Raw genomic sequence first — 15,265 nt, 5'->3', positions numbered from 1 at the left:
CAGACTCACATCCCCCATTCTGCATCTATCAGTACCAGTCAACATCCAGACTCACATCTCCCATTCTGCATCTATCAGTACCAGCCAACATCCAGACTCACATCTCCCATTCTGCATCTATCAGTACCAGCCAACATCCAGACTCACATCTCCCATTCTGCATCTATCAGTACCAGCCAACATCCAGACTCACATCCCCCATTCTGCATCTATCAGTACCAGTCAACATCCAGACTCACATCCCCCATTCTGCATCTATCAGTACCAGTCAACATCCAGACTCACATCTCCCATTCTGCATCTATCAGTACCAGCCAACATCCAGACTCACATCTCCCATTCTGCATCTATCAGTACCAGCCAACATCCAGACTCACATCCCCCATTCTGCATCTATCAGTACCAGTCAACATCCAGACTCACATCTCCCATTCTGCATCTATCAGTACCAGTCAACATCCAGACTCACTTCTCCCATTCTGCATCTATCAGTACCAGTCAACATCCAGACTCACATCTCCCATTCTGCATCTATCAGTACCAGGCAACATCCAGACTCACTTCTCCCATTCTGCATCTATCAGTACCAGTCAACATCCAGACTCACATCTCCCATTCTGCATCTATCAGTACCAGTCAACATCCAGACTCACATCTCCCATTCTGCATCTATCAGTACCAGTCAACATCCAGACTCACTTCTCCCATTCTGCATCTATCAGTACCAGTCAACATCCAGACTCACTTCTCCCATTCTGCATCTATCAGTACCAGTCAACATCCAGACTCACATCTCCCATTCTGCATCTATCAGTACCAGCCAACATCCAGACTCACATCTCCCATTCTGCATCTATCAGTACCAGCCAACATCCAGACTCACATCTCCCATTCTGCATCTATCAGTACCAGCCAACATCCAGACTCACATCTCCCATTCTGCATCTATCAGTACCAGTCAACATCCAGACTCACATCTCCCATTCTGCATCTATCAGTACCAGTCAACATCCAGACTCACATCTCCCATTCTGCATCTATCAGTACCAGTCAACATCCAGACTCACATCTCCCATTCTGCATCTATCAGTACCAGTCAACATCCAGACTCACTTCTCCCATTCTGCATCTATCAGTACCAGTCAACATCCAGACTCACATCTCCCATTCTGCATCTATCAGTACCAGTCAACATCCAGACTCACATCTCCCATTCTGCATCTATCAGTACCAGCCAACATCCAGACTCACATCTCCCATTCTGCGTCTATCAGTACCAGCCAACATCCAGACTCACATCTCCCATTCTGCATCTATCAGTACCAGTCAACATCCAGACTCACATCTCCCATTCTGCATCTATCAGTACCAGTCAACATCCAGACTCACATCTCCCATTCTGCATCTATCAGTACCAGCCAACATCCAGACTCACATCTCCCATTCTGCATCTATCAGTACCAGCCAACATCCAGACTCACATCTCCCATTCTGCATCTATCAGTACCAGCCAACATTCAGACTCACATCCCCCATTCTGCATCTATCAGTACCAGTCAACATCCAGACTCACATCTCCCATTCTGCATCTATCAGTACCAGCCAACATCCAGACTCACATCTCCCATTCTGCATCTATCAGTACCCGCCAACATCCAGACTCACATCTCCCATTCTGCATCTATCAGTACCAGTCAACATCCAGACTCACATCTCCCATTCTGCATCTATCAGTACCAGCCAACATCCAGACTCACATCTCCCATTCTGCATCTATCAGTACCAGCCAACATCCAGACTGACATCTCCCATTCTGCATCTATCAGTACCAGCCAACATTCAGACTCACATCTCCCATTCTGCATCTATCAGTACCAGCCAACATCCAGACTCACATCTCCCATAAGGACTTTGTCCTTCAGCGATTATTTTCCCCAAATTCCCTGTTTTTTCAGAAATCACAGTTCGTCAGCAGGAAACTCGGAATCCTCCAACCAAAGTTTCTGGAAAACTTCTAGGAATTTGGGAACTTTACTGGAATTTTGCAACCCTAATCGCACAGCGCAGATCCCCCTCAAGTTTCCACCAGTGGTGTTATTATTACTTCAAGTGTAAAATATGATCATGTTTCCTTCTTGTGTCTCCTGAGTGGCAGCGCACAGGTGCAATGTGGGAAATAACCAATTGAAAATATATGAACGGAATATGAATTGATATGAATTTAAATATTATACCAGTAAAATATGAAAATAAAAGGTTACACCATTGGTTTCCCCCGTTTGACTGTATTAAGATGTGTAATGACCCTACTAATACCCACCAATGGGACTGTAGTCAGACAGGGAGCTGGCCAGCTAAATGGGGGTGGGTGAGTGGTGGCTGCTGGGATATGTGGGATGAGAGGTTTTGCTGCCTCTACATCTTTCTCTCATTCTCTGCGCGCACACACACACGCACACACACACGCACACACACACACACACACACACACACACACACACACACACACACACACACACACACACACACACACACACACCCTGGCTGACAGAGGGAGGCTCTGTCTCAGATCACTCTCGGGGTTGACAGACATTTGCACAGCAGCTCATTGATGGCAGCTCTCTTTGATCCTTGTTGCAGCACCCAATTACCATGGTCTCTCTCCCTAATGCCCCCTATTCCCTATATAGAGCACTACTTTTGACCAGGGCCCATAAGGTTCTGGACGAAAGTAGTGCAATTCATAGGTAATAGCAGAGATGCACGATATATCGGTAAGCATATCGGAATCGGCCGATATTAACTAAAAATGTCAACATCGGCCCGGTGTCTAGTTTAAAGCCGATGTGCAAAACCGATGTCAAAGCTGACATGCATACCTATATAATGTAGGTAGATGACGTAATAACGCCACGAAAAATACAGTGCTACACAGCATTCCTAACCTGGTCCGCAATGTCTGCTGTGTGGATTTTATTTAAAAAAAATACATTTTACCTTTATTTAACTAGGCAAGTCAGTCGAACAAATTCTTATTGACAATGACGGCCTACCCTGGCCAAACCCGGATGACGCTGGGCCAAATGTGCGCCACCCTATGGGACTCCCAATCACGGCCGGATGTGATGCAGCCTGGAACCAGGGACTGCAGGAAAGGAAGGTATCTCTCTCCTCTCTTCTCTTTAGAAGGTATCTCTCTCCTCTCCTCTCTTTAGAAGGTATCTCTCTCCTCTCCTCTCTTTAGAAGGTATCTCTCTCCTCTCTTCTCTTTAGAAGGTATCTCTCTCCTCTCCTCTCTTTAGAAGGTATCTCTCTCCTCTCTTCTCATTAGAAGGTATCTCTCTCCTCTCTTCTCATTAGAAGGTATCTCTCTCCTCTCTTCTCATTAGAAGGTATCTCTCTCCTCTCCTCTCTTTAGAAGGTATCTCTCTCCTCTCCTCTCTTTAGAAGGTATCTCTCTCCTCTCTCCTCATTAGAAGGTATCTCTCTCCTCTCCTCTCTTTAGAAGGTATCTCTCTCCTCTCCTCTCTTTAGAAGGTATCTCTCTCCTCTCTTCTCTTTAGAAGGTATCTCTCTCCTCTCCTCTCTTTAGAAGGTATCTCTCTCCTCTCTCCTCATTAGAAGGTATCTCTCTCCTCTCTTCTCTTTAGAAGGTATCTCTCTCCTCTCCTCTCTTTAGAAGGTATCTCTCTCCTCTCCTCTCTTTAGAAGGTATCTCTCTCCTCTCTCCTCATTAGAAGGTATCTCTCTCCTCTCTTCTCATTAGAAGGTATCTCTCTCCTCTCCTCTCTTTAAAAGGTATCTCTCTCCTCTCTTCTCTTTAGAAGGTATCTCTCTCCTCTCCTCTCTTTAGAAGGTATCTCTCTCCTCTCCTCTCTTTAGAAGGTATCTCTCTCCTCTCTTTAGAAGGTATCTCTCTCCTCTCCTCTCCTTAGAAGGTATCTCTCTTCTCTCCTCTCTTTAGAAGGTATCTCTCTCCTCTCCTCTCTTTAGAAGGTATCTCTCTCCTCTCTTCTCTTTAGAAGGTATCTCTCTCCTCTCTTCTCTTTAGAAGGTATCTCTCTCCTCTCTCCTCTTTAGAAGGTATCTCTCTCCTCTCTTTAGAAGTTATCTCTCTCCTCTCTTCTCTTTAGAAGGTATCTCTCTCCTCTCTCCTCTTTAGAAGGTATCTCTCTCCTCTCTTTAGAAGGTATCTCTCTCCTCTCTTTAGAAGGTATCTCTCTCCTCTCTTCTCTTTAGAAGGTATCTCTCTCCTCTCTTCTCTTTAGAAGGTATCTCTCTCCTCTTCTCTCTTTAGAAGGTATCTCTCTCCTCTCCTCTCTTTAGAAGGTATCTCTCTCCTCTCTTCTCTTTAGAAGGTATCTCTCTCCTCTCTTCTCTTTAGAAGGTCTCTCTCCTCTCCTCTCTTTAGAAGGTATCTCTCTCCTCTCCTCTCTTTAAAAGGTATCTCTCTCCTCTCTTCTCTTTAGAAGGTATCTCACTCCTCTCCTCTCTTTAGAAGGTATCTCTCTACTCTCTTCTCTTTAGAAGGTATCTCTCTCCTCTCCTCTCTTTAGAAGGTATCTCTCTCCTCTCCTCTCCTTAGAAGGTATCTCTCTCCTCTCCTCTCCTCTCCTCTCTTTAGAAGGTATCTCTCTCCTCTCCTCGCTTTAGAAGGTATCTCTCTCCTCTCCTCTCTTTAGAAGGTATCTCTCTCCTCTCCTCTCTTTAGAAGGTATCTCTCTCCTCTCCTCTCTTTAGAAGGGATCTCTCTCCTCTCCTCTCTTTAGAAGGTATCTCTCTCCTCTCCTCTCCTTAGAAGGTATCTCTCTCCTCTCCTCTCTTTAGAAGGTATCTCTCTCCTCTCTTCTCTTTAGAAGGTATCTCTCTCCTCTCCTTTCTTTAGAAGGTATCTCTCTCCTCTCTTCTCTTTAGAAGGTATCTCTCTCCTCTCTTCTCTTTAGAAGGTATCTCTCTCCTCTTCTCTCTTTAGAAGGTATCTCTCTCCTCTCTTCTCTTTAGAAGGTATCTCTCTCCTCTCCTCTCTTTAGAAGGTATCTCTCTCCTCTCCTCTCCTCTCCTCTCCTCTCCTCTCTTTAGAAGGTATCTCTCTCCTCTCTTCTCTTTAGAAGGTATCTCTCTCCTCTCCTCTCTTTAGAAGGTATCTCTCTCCTCTCTTCTCTTTAGAAGGTATCTCTCTCCTCTCCTCTCTTTAGAAGGTATCTCTCTCCTCTCCTCTCTTTAGAAGGTATCTCTCTCCTCTCCTCTCTTTAGAAGGTATCTCTCTCCTCTCTTCTCTTTAGAAGGTATCTCTCTCCTCTCTTCTCGTTAGAAGGTATCTCTCTCCTCTCTTCTCTTTAGAAGGTATCTCTCTCCTCTCCTCTCTTTAGAAGGTATCTCTCTCCTCTCCTCTCCTTAGAAGGTATCTCTCTCCTCTCCTCTCCTCTCCTCTCTTTAGAAGGTATCTCTCTCCTCTCCTCTCCTTAGAAGGTATCTCTCTCCTCTCCTCTCTTTAGAAGGTATCTCTCTCCTCTCCTCTCTTTAGAAGGTATCTCTCTCCTCTCCTCTCTTTAGAAGGTATCTCTCTCCTCTCCTCTCTTTAGAAGGTATCTCTCTCCTCTCTTCTCTTTAGAAGGTATCTCTCTCCTCTCCTCTCTTTAGAAGGTATCTCTCTCCTCTCCTCTCTTTAGAAGGTATCTCTCTCCTCTCTTCTCTTTAGAAGGTATCTCTCTCCTCTCCTCTCTTTAGAAGGTATCTCTCTCCTCTCCTCTCTTTAGAAGGTATCTCTCTCCTCTCCTCTCTTTAGAAGGTATCTCTCTCCTCTCCTCTCTTTAGAAGGTATCTCTCTCCTCTCCTCTCTTTAGAAGGTATCTCTCTCCTCTCCTCTCTTTAGAAGGTATCTCTCCCCTCGTTCCTGTCCTCATCTCTCTACTCCCCTCTCCTTCTTTCCTCTCTCTTGTCCTGATATTCCCATCCCCCACTTATAATTCACTCATCTAACAGGCTTTTTACATGGATGATAATTGGACGTTCATCTCCCATTATGTGAGATTTTACTTCTGTGTTAGAGATGAATGGGATGTGAAACCACCCACGGTCGTCTATTTACTACAGCAGATAACTGAACCAATCCCTGACATCATGAAAATGGTGGTAGGCAGAGGTAGCGGTGTCTGTTATCTTTGTAAATTAGTGCGTCTGTTTTCCAAATTGCACCCTATTCCCTATAGTGAATTCCTTTTGATTACCCCTGCCATTTGGGACGACCCCGCTGTCTCATTAAGATGAGAAGGCAGGCGCGTTGTCAAAGCTGCTTCTGTAGATGAGAGGACTGGAGGATGAAACAGGAACCAATCCACTAGCTGCTCTCTCTGACAATATGCAAGGGTTCTGCATCCCAAACGGCACCCTATTCCCTATATAACATAGCCCACTATGGGTCCCTGGTCAAAAGTAGTGCATTACATGGGGAATATGGTGCCATTTGGGACACAAACAGGCTTTAGGGATTCTTATTAAGAATACTTCCAGAGGATGTGGATTATTATCAGGGTTTGTTCGGTCAGTTCGTTTTCAGAGGACGTTTAAGATCGCTTTCCAGGACACAGACTAATAAAAGGCCACTTCTTTTCTTTAATAAAAATAAAAAAGTATCCCCTTTTTCTCCCCAATTTCGTGGTATCCAATTGTTAGTAGTTACTGTCTTGTCTCATCGCTACAACTCCCGTACGGGCTCGGGAGAGACGAAGGTCGAGAGCCATGCGTCCTCCGAAACACAACCCAACCAAGCCGCTCTGCTTCTTAACACAGCGCGCATCCAACCCGGAAGCCAGCCGCACCAAAGTGTCGGAGGAAGCACCGTACACCTGGCGACCTTGGTTAGCGTGCACTGTGCCCGGCCCGCCACAGGAGTCGCTAGTGCGCGATGAGACAAGGATATCCCTGTCGGCAAAACCCTCCCTAACCCGGACGACGCTGGGCCAATTGTGCGTCGCCCCACGGACCTCCTGGTCGCGGCCGGCTGCGACAGAGCCTGGGCTCGAACCCAGAGTCTCTGGTGGCACAGCTAGCACTGCGATGCAGTGCCTTAGACCACTGCGCCACCCGGGAGGCCCTAAAAGGCTATTTCTGGACTAGAAAGCACACTCAATGGGAACATCAAGAACTAGTCTTAGTCGGAGTCCAGGAAACCGACCCTTCAAGTCTGAATAAAATGTAAAGTGTGGATATACAGGTAGAGCTGCCTCTTCCTGAAGCCATGTCAGCGTTTAACAAAACCCATGGCAGTTTATTACAAGCTGTGAATGGATAATGAATGAATGGGTGCATCCCAAATGCCATTCTATTCCTTATAGTGCACTACAGTATGTACAGGCCCTGGTCAAAAGTAGTGCACTACATAGGGAATAGGCCATTTCTGACGCACCCACTCTTTTTTTATTTGAAGAAGCTTCCAGCAACAATCTGTTGTAATGCATAAACCAGCGTTGTAATCATCTCACATTCAGAACAAAAAGGATTTGTCAGCAAATGTTTTTAACAAACCTCAAACAACAAATCAAACCGTCCTGTCCGTTTCCCTGCAGTAAACGTGTCCACATCAACGTGTCTCCACCCAGTGATTTACTATTGGCACTGGTCCTGATATTCCATTGCTTTCGGCCATGTAGCTGATCAACGGTTGACAGGATAAACACACGGCTGTTTGTTTAGTTTGGAGTTTTCACGGCAGTTTTCAAACCGCTTTCGAACAGTGATAAAACGGTGCAACAATAAGGCCTTAGAATCTCTCTCCGTCTTGACTGCAGTTCAGCAGCTGCCTGATTTCTGGAGCCACTACAGAGGAGAGAGAAAAGGGCCTTCAGACAGTGCAATTATGGTTTTATTTATCACGCCCGTTTCTGCCACACACACACACACAAACACACACACACGCACACACACGCACACACACGTCTGCTCCCTAGCTTCACCTCTGATGACTTTATAATCGTTAATAAGATTAGTGTAAGGGCAAAGCAATACGCTGATGGGTTGCAGGTGTTAGTCTCTGTGATTACATTTCCACTGGGGGCTGACGTAGTGAAACAGGTACAGTATATGTCTCTGTGATTACATTTCCACTGGGGGCTGACGTAGTGAAACAGGTACAGTATATGTCTCTGTGATTACATTTCCACTGGGGGCTGACGTAGTGAAACAGGTACAGTATATGTCTCTGTGATTACATTTCCACTGGGGGCTGACGTAGTGAAACAGGTACAGTATATGTCTCTGTGATTACATTTCCACTGGGGGCTGACGTAGTGAAACAGGTACAGTATATGTCTCTGTGATTACATTTCCACTGGGGGCTGACGTAGTGAAACAGGTACAGTATATGTCTCTGTGATTACATTTCCACTGGGGGCTGACGTAGTGAAACAGGTACAGTATATGTCTCTGTGATTACATTTCCACTGGGGGCTGACGTAGTGAAACAGGTACAGTATATGTCTCTGTGATTACATTTCCACTGGGGGCTGACGTAGTGAAACAGGTACAGTATATGTCTCTGTGATTACATTTCCACTGGGGGCTGACGTAGTGAAACAGGTACAGTATATGTCTCTGTGATTACATTTCCACTGGGGGCTGACGTAGTGAAACAGGTACAGTATATGTCTCTGTGATTACATTTCCACTGGGGGCTGACGTAGTGAAACAGGTACAGTATATGTCTCTGTGATTACATTTCCACTGGGGGCTGACGTAGTGAAACAGGTACAGTATATGTCTCTGTGATTACATTTCCACTGGGGGCTGACGTAGTGAAACAGGTACAGTATATGTCTCTGTGATTACATTTCCACTGGGGGCTGACGTAGTGAAACAGGTACAGTATATGTCTCTGTGATTACATTTCCACTGGGGGCTGACGTAGTGAAACAGGTACAGTATATGTCTCTGTGATTACATTTCCACTGAGGGCTGACGTAGTGAAACAGGTACAGTATATGTCTCTGTGATTACATTTCCACTGGGGGCTGACGTAGTGAAACAGGTACAGTATATGTCTCTGTGATTACATTTCCACTGGGGGCTGACGTAGTGAAACAGGTACAGTATATGTCTCTGTGATTACATTTCCACTGGGGGCTGACGTAGTGAAACAGGTACAGTATATGTCTCTGTGATTACATTTCCACTGGGGGCTGACGTAGTGAAACAGGTACAGTATATGTCTCTGTGATTACATTTCCACTGGGGGCTGACGTAGTGAAACAGGTACAGTATATGTCTCTGTGATTACATTTCCACTGGGGGCTGACGTAGTGAAACAGGTACAGTATATGTCTCTGTGATTACATTTCCACTGGGGGCTGACGTAGTGAAACAGGTACAGTATATGTCTCTGTGATTACATTTCCACTGGGGGCTGACGTAGTGAAACAGGTACAGTATATGTCTCTGTGATTACATTTCCACTGAGGGCTGACGTAGTGAAACAGGTACAGTATATGTCTCTGTGATTACATTTCCACTGGGGGCTGACGTAGTGAAACAGGTACAGTATATGTCTCTGTGATTACATTTCCAATGGGGGCTGACGTAGTGAAACAGGTACAGTATATGTCTCTGTGATTACATTTCCACTGGGGGCTGACGTAGTGAAACAGGTACAGTATATGTCTCTGTGATTACATTTCCACTGGGGGCTGACGTAGTGAAACAGGTACAGTATATGTCTCTGTGATTACATTTCCACTGGGGGCTGACGTAGTGAAACAGGTACAGTATATGTCTCTGTGATTACATTTCCACTGGGGGCTGACGTAGTGAAACAGGTACAGTATATGTCTCTGTGATTACATTTCCACTGGGGGCTGACGTAGTGAAACAGGTACAGTATATGTCTCTGTGATTACATTTCCACTGGGGGCTGACGTAGTGAAACAGGTACAGTATATGTCTCTGTGATTACATTTCCACTGAGGGCTGACGTAGTGAAACAGGTACAGTATATGTCTCTGTGATTACATTTCCACTGGGGGCTGACGTAGTGAAACAGGTACAGTATATGTCTCTGTGATTACATTTCCACTGGGGGCTGACGTAGTGAAACAGGTACAGTATATGTCTCTGTGATTACATTTCCACTGAGGGCTGACGTAGTGAAACAGGTACAGTATATGTCTCTGTGATTACATTTCCACTGGGGGCTGACGTAGTGAAACAGGTACAGTATATGTCTCTGTGATTACATTTCCACTGGGGGCTGACGTAGTGAAACAGGTACAGTATATGTCTCTGTGATTACATTTCCACTGGGGGCTGACGTAGTGAAACAGGTACAGTATATGTCTCTGTGATTACATTTCCACTGGGGGCTGACGTAGTGAAACAGGTACAGTATATGTCTCTGTGATTACATTTCCACTGGGGGCTGACGTAGTGAAACAGGTACAGTATATGTCTCTGTGATTACATTTCCACTGGGGGCTGACGTAGTGAAACAGGTACAGTATATGTCTCTGTGATTACATTTCCACTGAGGGATGACGTAGTGAAACAGGTACAGTATATGTCTCTGTGATTACATTTCCACTGGGGGCTGACGTAGTGAAACAGGTACAGTATATGTCTCTGTGATTACATTTCCACTGGGGGCTGACGTAGTGAAACAGGTACAGTATATGTCTCTGTGATTACATTTCCACTGGGGGCTGACGTAGTGAAACAGGTACAGTATATGTCTCTGTGATTACATTTCCACTGGGGGCTGACGTAGTGAAACAGGTACAGTATATGTCTCTGTGATTACATTTCCACTGGGGGCTGACGTAGTGAAACAGGTACAGTATATGTCTCTGTGATTACATTTCCACTGGGGGCTGACGTAGTGAAACAGGTACAGTATATGTCTCTGTGATTACATTTCCACTGGGGGCTGACGTAGTGAAACAGGTACAGTATATGTCTCTGTGATTACATTTCCACTGGGGGCTGACGTAGTGAAACAGGTACAGTATATGTCTCTGTGATTACATTTCCACTGGGGGCTGACGTAGTGAAACAGGTACAGTATATGTCTCTGTGATTACATTTCCACTGGGGGCTGACGTAGTGAAACAGGTACAGTATATGTCTCTGTGATTACATTTCCACTGGGGGCTGACGTAGTGAAACAGGTACAGTATATGTCTCTGTGATTACATTTCCACTGGGGGCTGACGTAGTGAAACAGGTACAGTATATGTCTCTGTGATTACATTTCCACTGGGGGCTGACGTAGTGAAACAGGTACAGTATATGTCTCTGTGATTACATTTCCACTGGGGGCTGACGTAGTGAAACAGGTACAGTATATGTCTCTGTGATTACATTTCCACTGGGGGCTGACGTAGTGAAACAGGTACAGTATATGTCTCTGTGATTACATTTCCACTGGGGGCTGACGTAGTGAAACAGGTACAGTATATGTCTCTGTGATTACATTTCCACTGGGGGCTGACGTAGTGAAACAGGTACAGTATATGTCTCTGTGATTACATTTCCACTGGGGGCTGACGTAGTGAAACAGGTACAGTATATGTCTCTGTGATTACATTTCCACTGGGGGCTGACGTAGTGAAACAGGTACAGTATATGTCTCTGTGATTACATTTCCACTGGGGGCTGACGTAGTGAAACAGGTACAGTATATGTCTCTGTGATTACATTTCCACTGGGGGCTGACGTAGTGAAACAGGTACAGTATATGTCTCTGTGATTACATTTCCACTGAGGGCTGACGTAGTGAAACAGGTACAGTATATGTCTCTGTGATTACATTTCCACTGGGGGCTGACGTAGTGAAACAGGTACAGTATATGTCTCTGTGATTACATTTCCACTGGGGGCTGACGTAGTGAAACAGGTACAGTATATGTCTCTGTGATTACATTTCCACTGGGGGCTGACGTAGTGAAACAGGTACAGTATATGTCTCTGTGATTACATTTCCACTGGGGGCTGACGTAGTGAAACAGGTACAGTATATGTCTCTGTGATTACATTTCCACTGGGGGCTGACGTAGTGAAACAGGTACAGTATATGTCTCTGTGATTACATTTCCACTGGGGGCTGACGTAGTGAAACAGGTACAGTATATGTCTCTGTGATTACATTTCCACTGGGGGCTGACGTAGTGAAACAGGTACAGTATATGTCTCTGTGATTACATTTCCACTGAGGGCTGACGTAGTGAAACAGGTACAGTATATGTCTCTGTGATTACATTTCCACTGGGGGCTGACGTAGTGAAACAGGTACAGTATATGTCTCTGTGATTACATTTCCACTGGGGGCTGACGTAGTGAAACAGGTACAGTATATGTCTCTGTGATTACATTTCCACTGGGGGCTGACGTAGTGAAACAGGTACAGTATATGTCTCTGTGATTACATTTCCACTGGGGGCTGACGTAGTGAAACAGGTACAGTATATGTCTCTGTGATTACATTTCCACTGGGGGCTGACGTAGTGAAACAGGTACAGTATATGTCTCTGTGATTACATTTCCACTGGGGGCTGACGTAGTGAAACAGGTACAGTATATGTCTCTGTGATTACATTTCCACTGGGGGCTGACGTAGTGAAACAGGTACAGTATATGTCTCTGTGATTACATTTCCACTGGGGGCTGACGTAGTGAAACAGGTACAGTATATGTCTCTGTGATTACATTTCCACTGGGGGCTGACGTAGTGAAACAGGTACAGTATATGTCTCTGTGATTACATTTCCACTGGGGGCTGACGTAGTGAAACAGGTACAGTATATGTCTCTGTGATTACATTTCCACTGGGGGCTGACGTAGTGAAACAGGTACAGTATATGTCTCTGTGATTACATTTCCACTGGGGGCTGACGTAGTGAAACAGGTACAGTATATGTCTCTGTGATTACATTTCCACTGGGGGCTGACGTAGTGAAACAGGTACAGTATATGTCTCTGTGATTACATTTCCACTGGGGGCTGACGTAGTGAAACAGGTACAGTATATGTCTCTGTGATTACATTTCCACTGGGGGCTGACGTAGTGAAACAGGTACAGTATATGTCTCTGTGATTACATTTCCACTGGGGGCTGACGTAGTGAAACAGGTACAGTATATGTCTCTGTGATTACATTTCCACTGGGGGCTGACGTAGTGAAACAGGTACAGTATATGTCTCTGTGATTACATTTCCACTGGGGGCTGACGTAGTGAAACAGGTACAGTATATGTCTCTGTGATTACATTTCCACTGAGGGCTGACGTAGTGAAACAGGTACAGTATATGTCTCTGTGATTACATTTCCACTGGGGGCTGACGTAGTGAAACAGGTACAGTATATGTCTCTGTGATTACATTTCCACTGGGGGCTGACGTAGTGAAACAGGTACAGTATATGTCTCTGTGATTACATTTCCACTGGGGGCTGACGTAGTGAAACAGGTACAGTATATGTCTCTGTGATTACATTTCCACTGGGGGCTGACGTAGTGAAACAGGTACAGTATATGTCTCTGTGATTACATTTCCACTGGGGGCTGACGTAGTGAAACAGGTACAGTATATGTCTCTGTGATTACATTTCCACTGGGGGCTGACGTAGTGAAACAGGTACAGTATATGTCTCTGTGATTACATTTCCACTGGGGGCTGACGTAGTGAAACAGGTACAGTATATGTCTCTGTGATTACATTTCCACTGGGGGCTGACGTAGTGAAACAGGTACAGTATATGTCTCTGTGATTACATTTCCACTGGGGGCTGACGTAGTGAAACAGGTACAGTATATGTCTCTGTGATTACATTTCCACTGGGGGCTGACGTAGTGAAACAGGTACAGTATATGTCTCTGTGATTACATTTCCACTGGGGGCTGACGTAGTGAAACAGGTACAGTATATGTCTCTGTGATTACATTTCCACTGGGGGCTGACGTAGTGAAACAGGTACAGTATATGTCTCTGTGATTACATTTCCACTGGGGGCTGACGTAGTGAAACAGGTACAGTATATGTCTCTGTGATTACATTTCCACTGGGGGCTGACGTAGTGAAACAGGTACAGTATATGTCTCTGTGATTACATTTCCACTGGGGGCTGACGTAGTGAAACAGGTACAGTATATGTCTCTGTGATTACATTTCCACTGGGGGCTGACGTAGTGAAACAGGTACAGTATATGTCTCTGTGATTACATTTCCACTGGGGGCTGACGTAGTGAAACAGGTACAGTATATGTCTCTGTGATTACATTTCCACTGGGGGCTGACGTAGTGAAACAGGTACAGTATATGTCTCTGTGATTACATTTCCACTGGGGGCTGACGTAGTGAAACAGGTACAGTATATGTCTCTGTGATTACATTTCCACTGAGGGCTGACGTAGTGAAACAGGTACAGTATATGTCTCTGTGATTACATTTCCACTGGGGGCTGACGTAGTGAAACAGGTACAGTATATGTCTCTGTGATTACATTTCCACTGAGGGCTGACGTAGTGAAACAGGTACAGTATATGTCTCTGTGATTACATTTCCACTGGGGGCTGACGTAGTGAAACAGGTACAGTATATGTCTCTGTGATTACATTTCCACTGGGGGCTGACGTAGTGAAACAGGTACAGTATATGTCTCTGTGATTACATTTCCACTGGGGGCTGACGTAGTGAAACAGGTACAGTATATGTCTCTGTGATTACATTTCCACTGGGGGCTGACGTAGTGAAACAGGTACAGTATATGTCTCTGTGATTACATTTCCACTGGGGGCTGACGTAGTGAAACAGGTACAGTATATGTCTCTGTGATTACATTTCCACTGGGGGCTGACGTAGTGAAACAGGTACAGTATATGTCTCTGTGATTACATTTCCACTGGGGGCTGACGTAGTGAAACAGGTACAGTATATGTCTCTGTGATTACATTTCCACTGGGGGCTGACGTAGTGAAACAGGTACAGTATATGTCTCTGTGATTACATTTCCACTGGGGGCTGACGTAGTGAAACAGGTACAGTATATGTCTCTGTGATTACATTTCCACTGGGGGCTGACGTAGTGAAACAGGTACAGTATATGTCTCTGTGATTACATTTCCACTGGGGGCTGACGTAGTGAAACAGGTACAGTATATGTCTCTGTGATTACATTTCCACTGGGGGCTGACGTAGTGAAACAGGTACAGTATATGTCTCTGTGATTACATTTCCACTGGGGGCTGACGTAGTGAAACAGGTACAGTATATGTCTCTGTGATTACAT

This window comes from Salvelinus alpinus, chromosome 4 (assembly GCF_045679555.1).
Source record: "Salvelinus alpinus chromosome 4, SLU_Salpinus.1, whole genome shotgun sequence".
NCBI lineage: Eukaryota > Metazoa > Chordata > Actinopteri > Salmoniformes > Salmonidae > Salvelinus > Salvelinus alpinus.
This window is presented reverse-complemented; position numbering follows the sequence as displayed.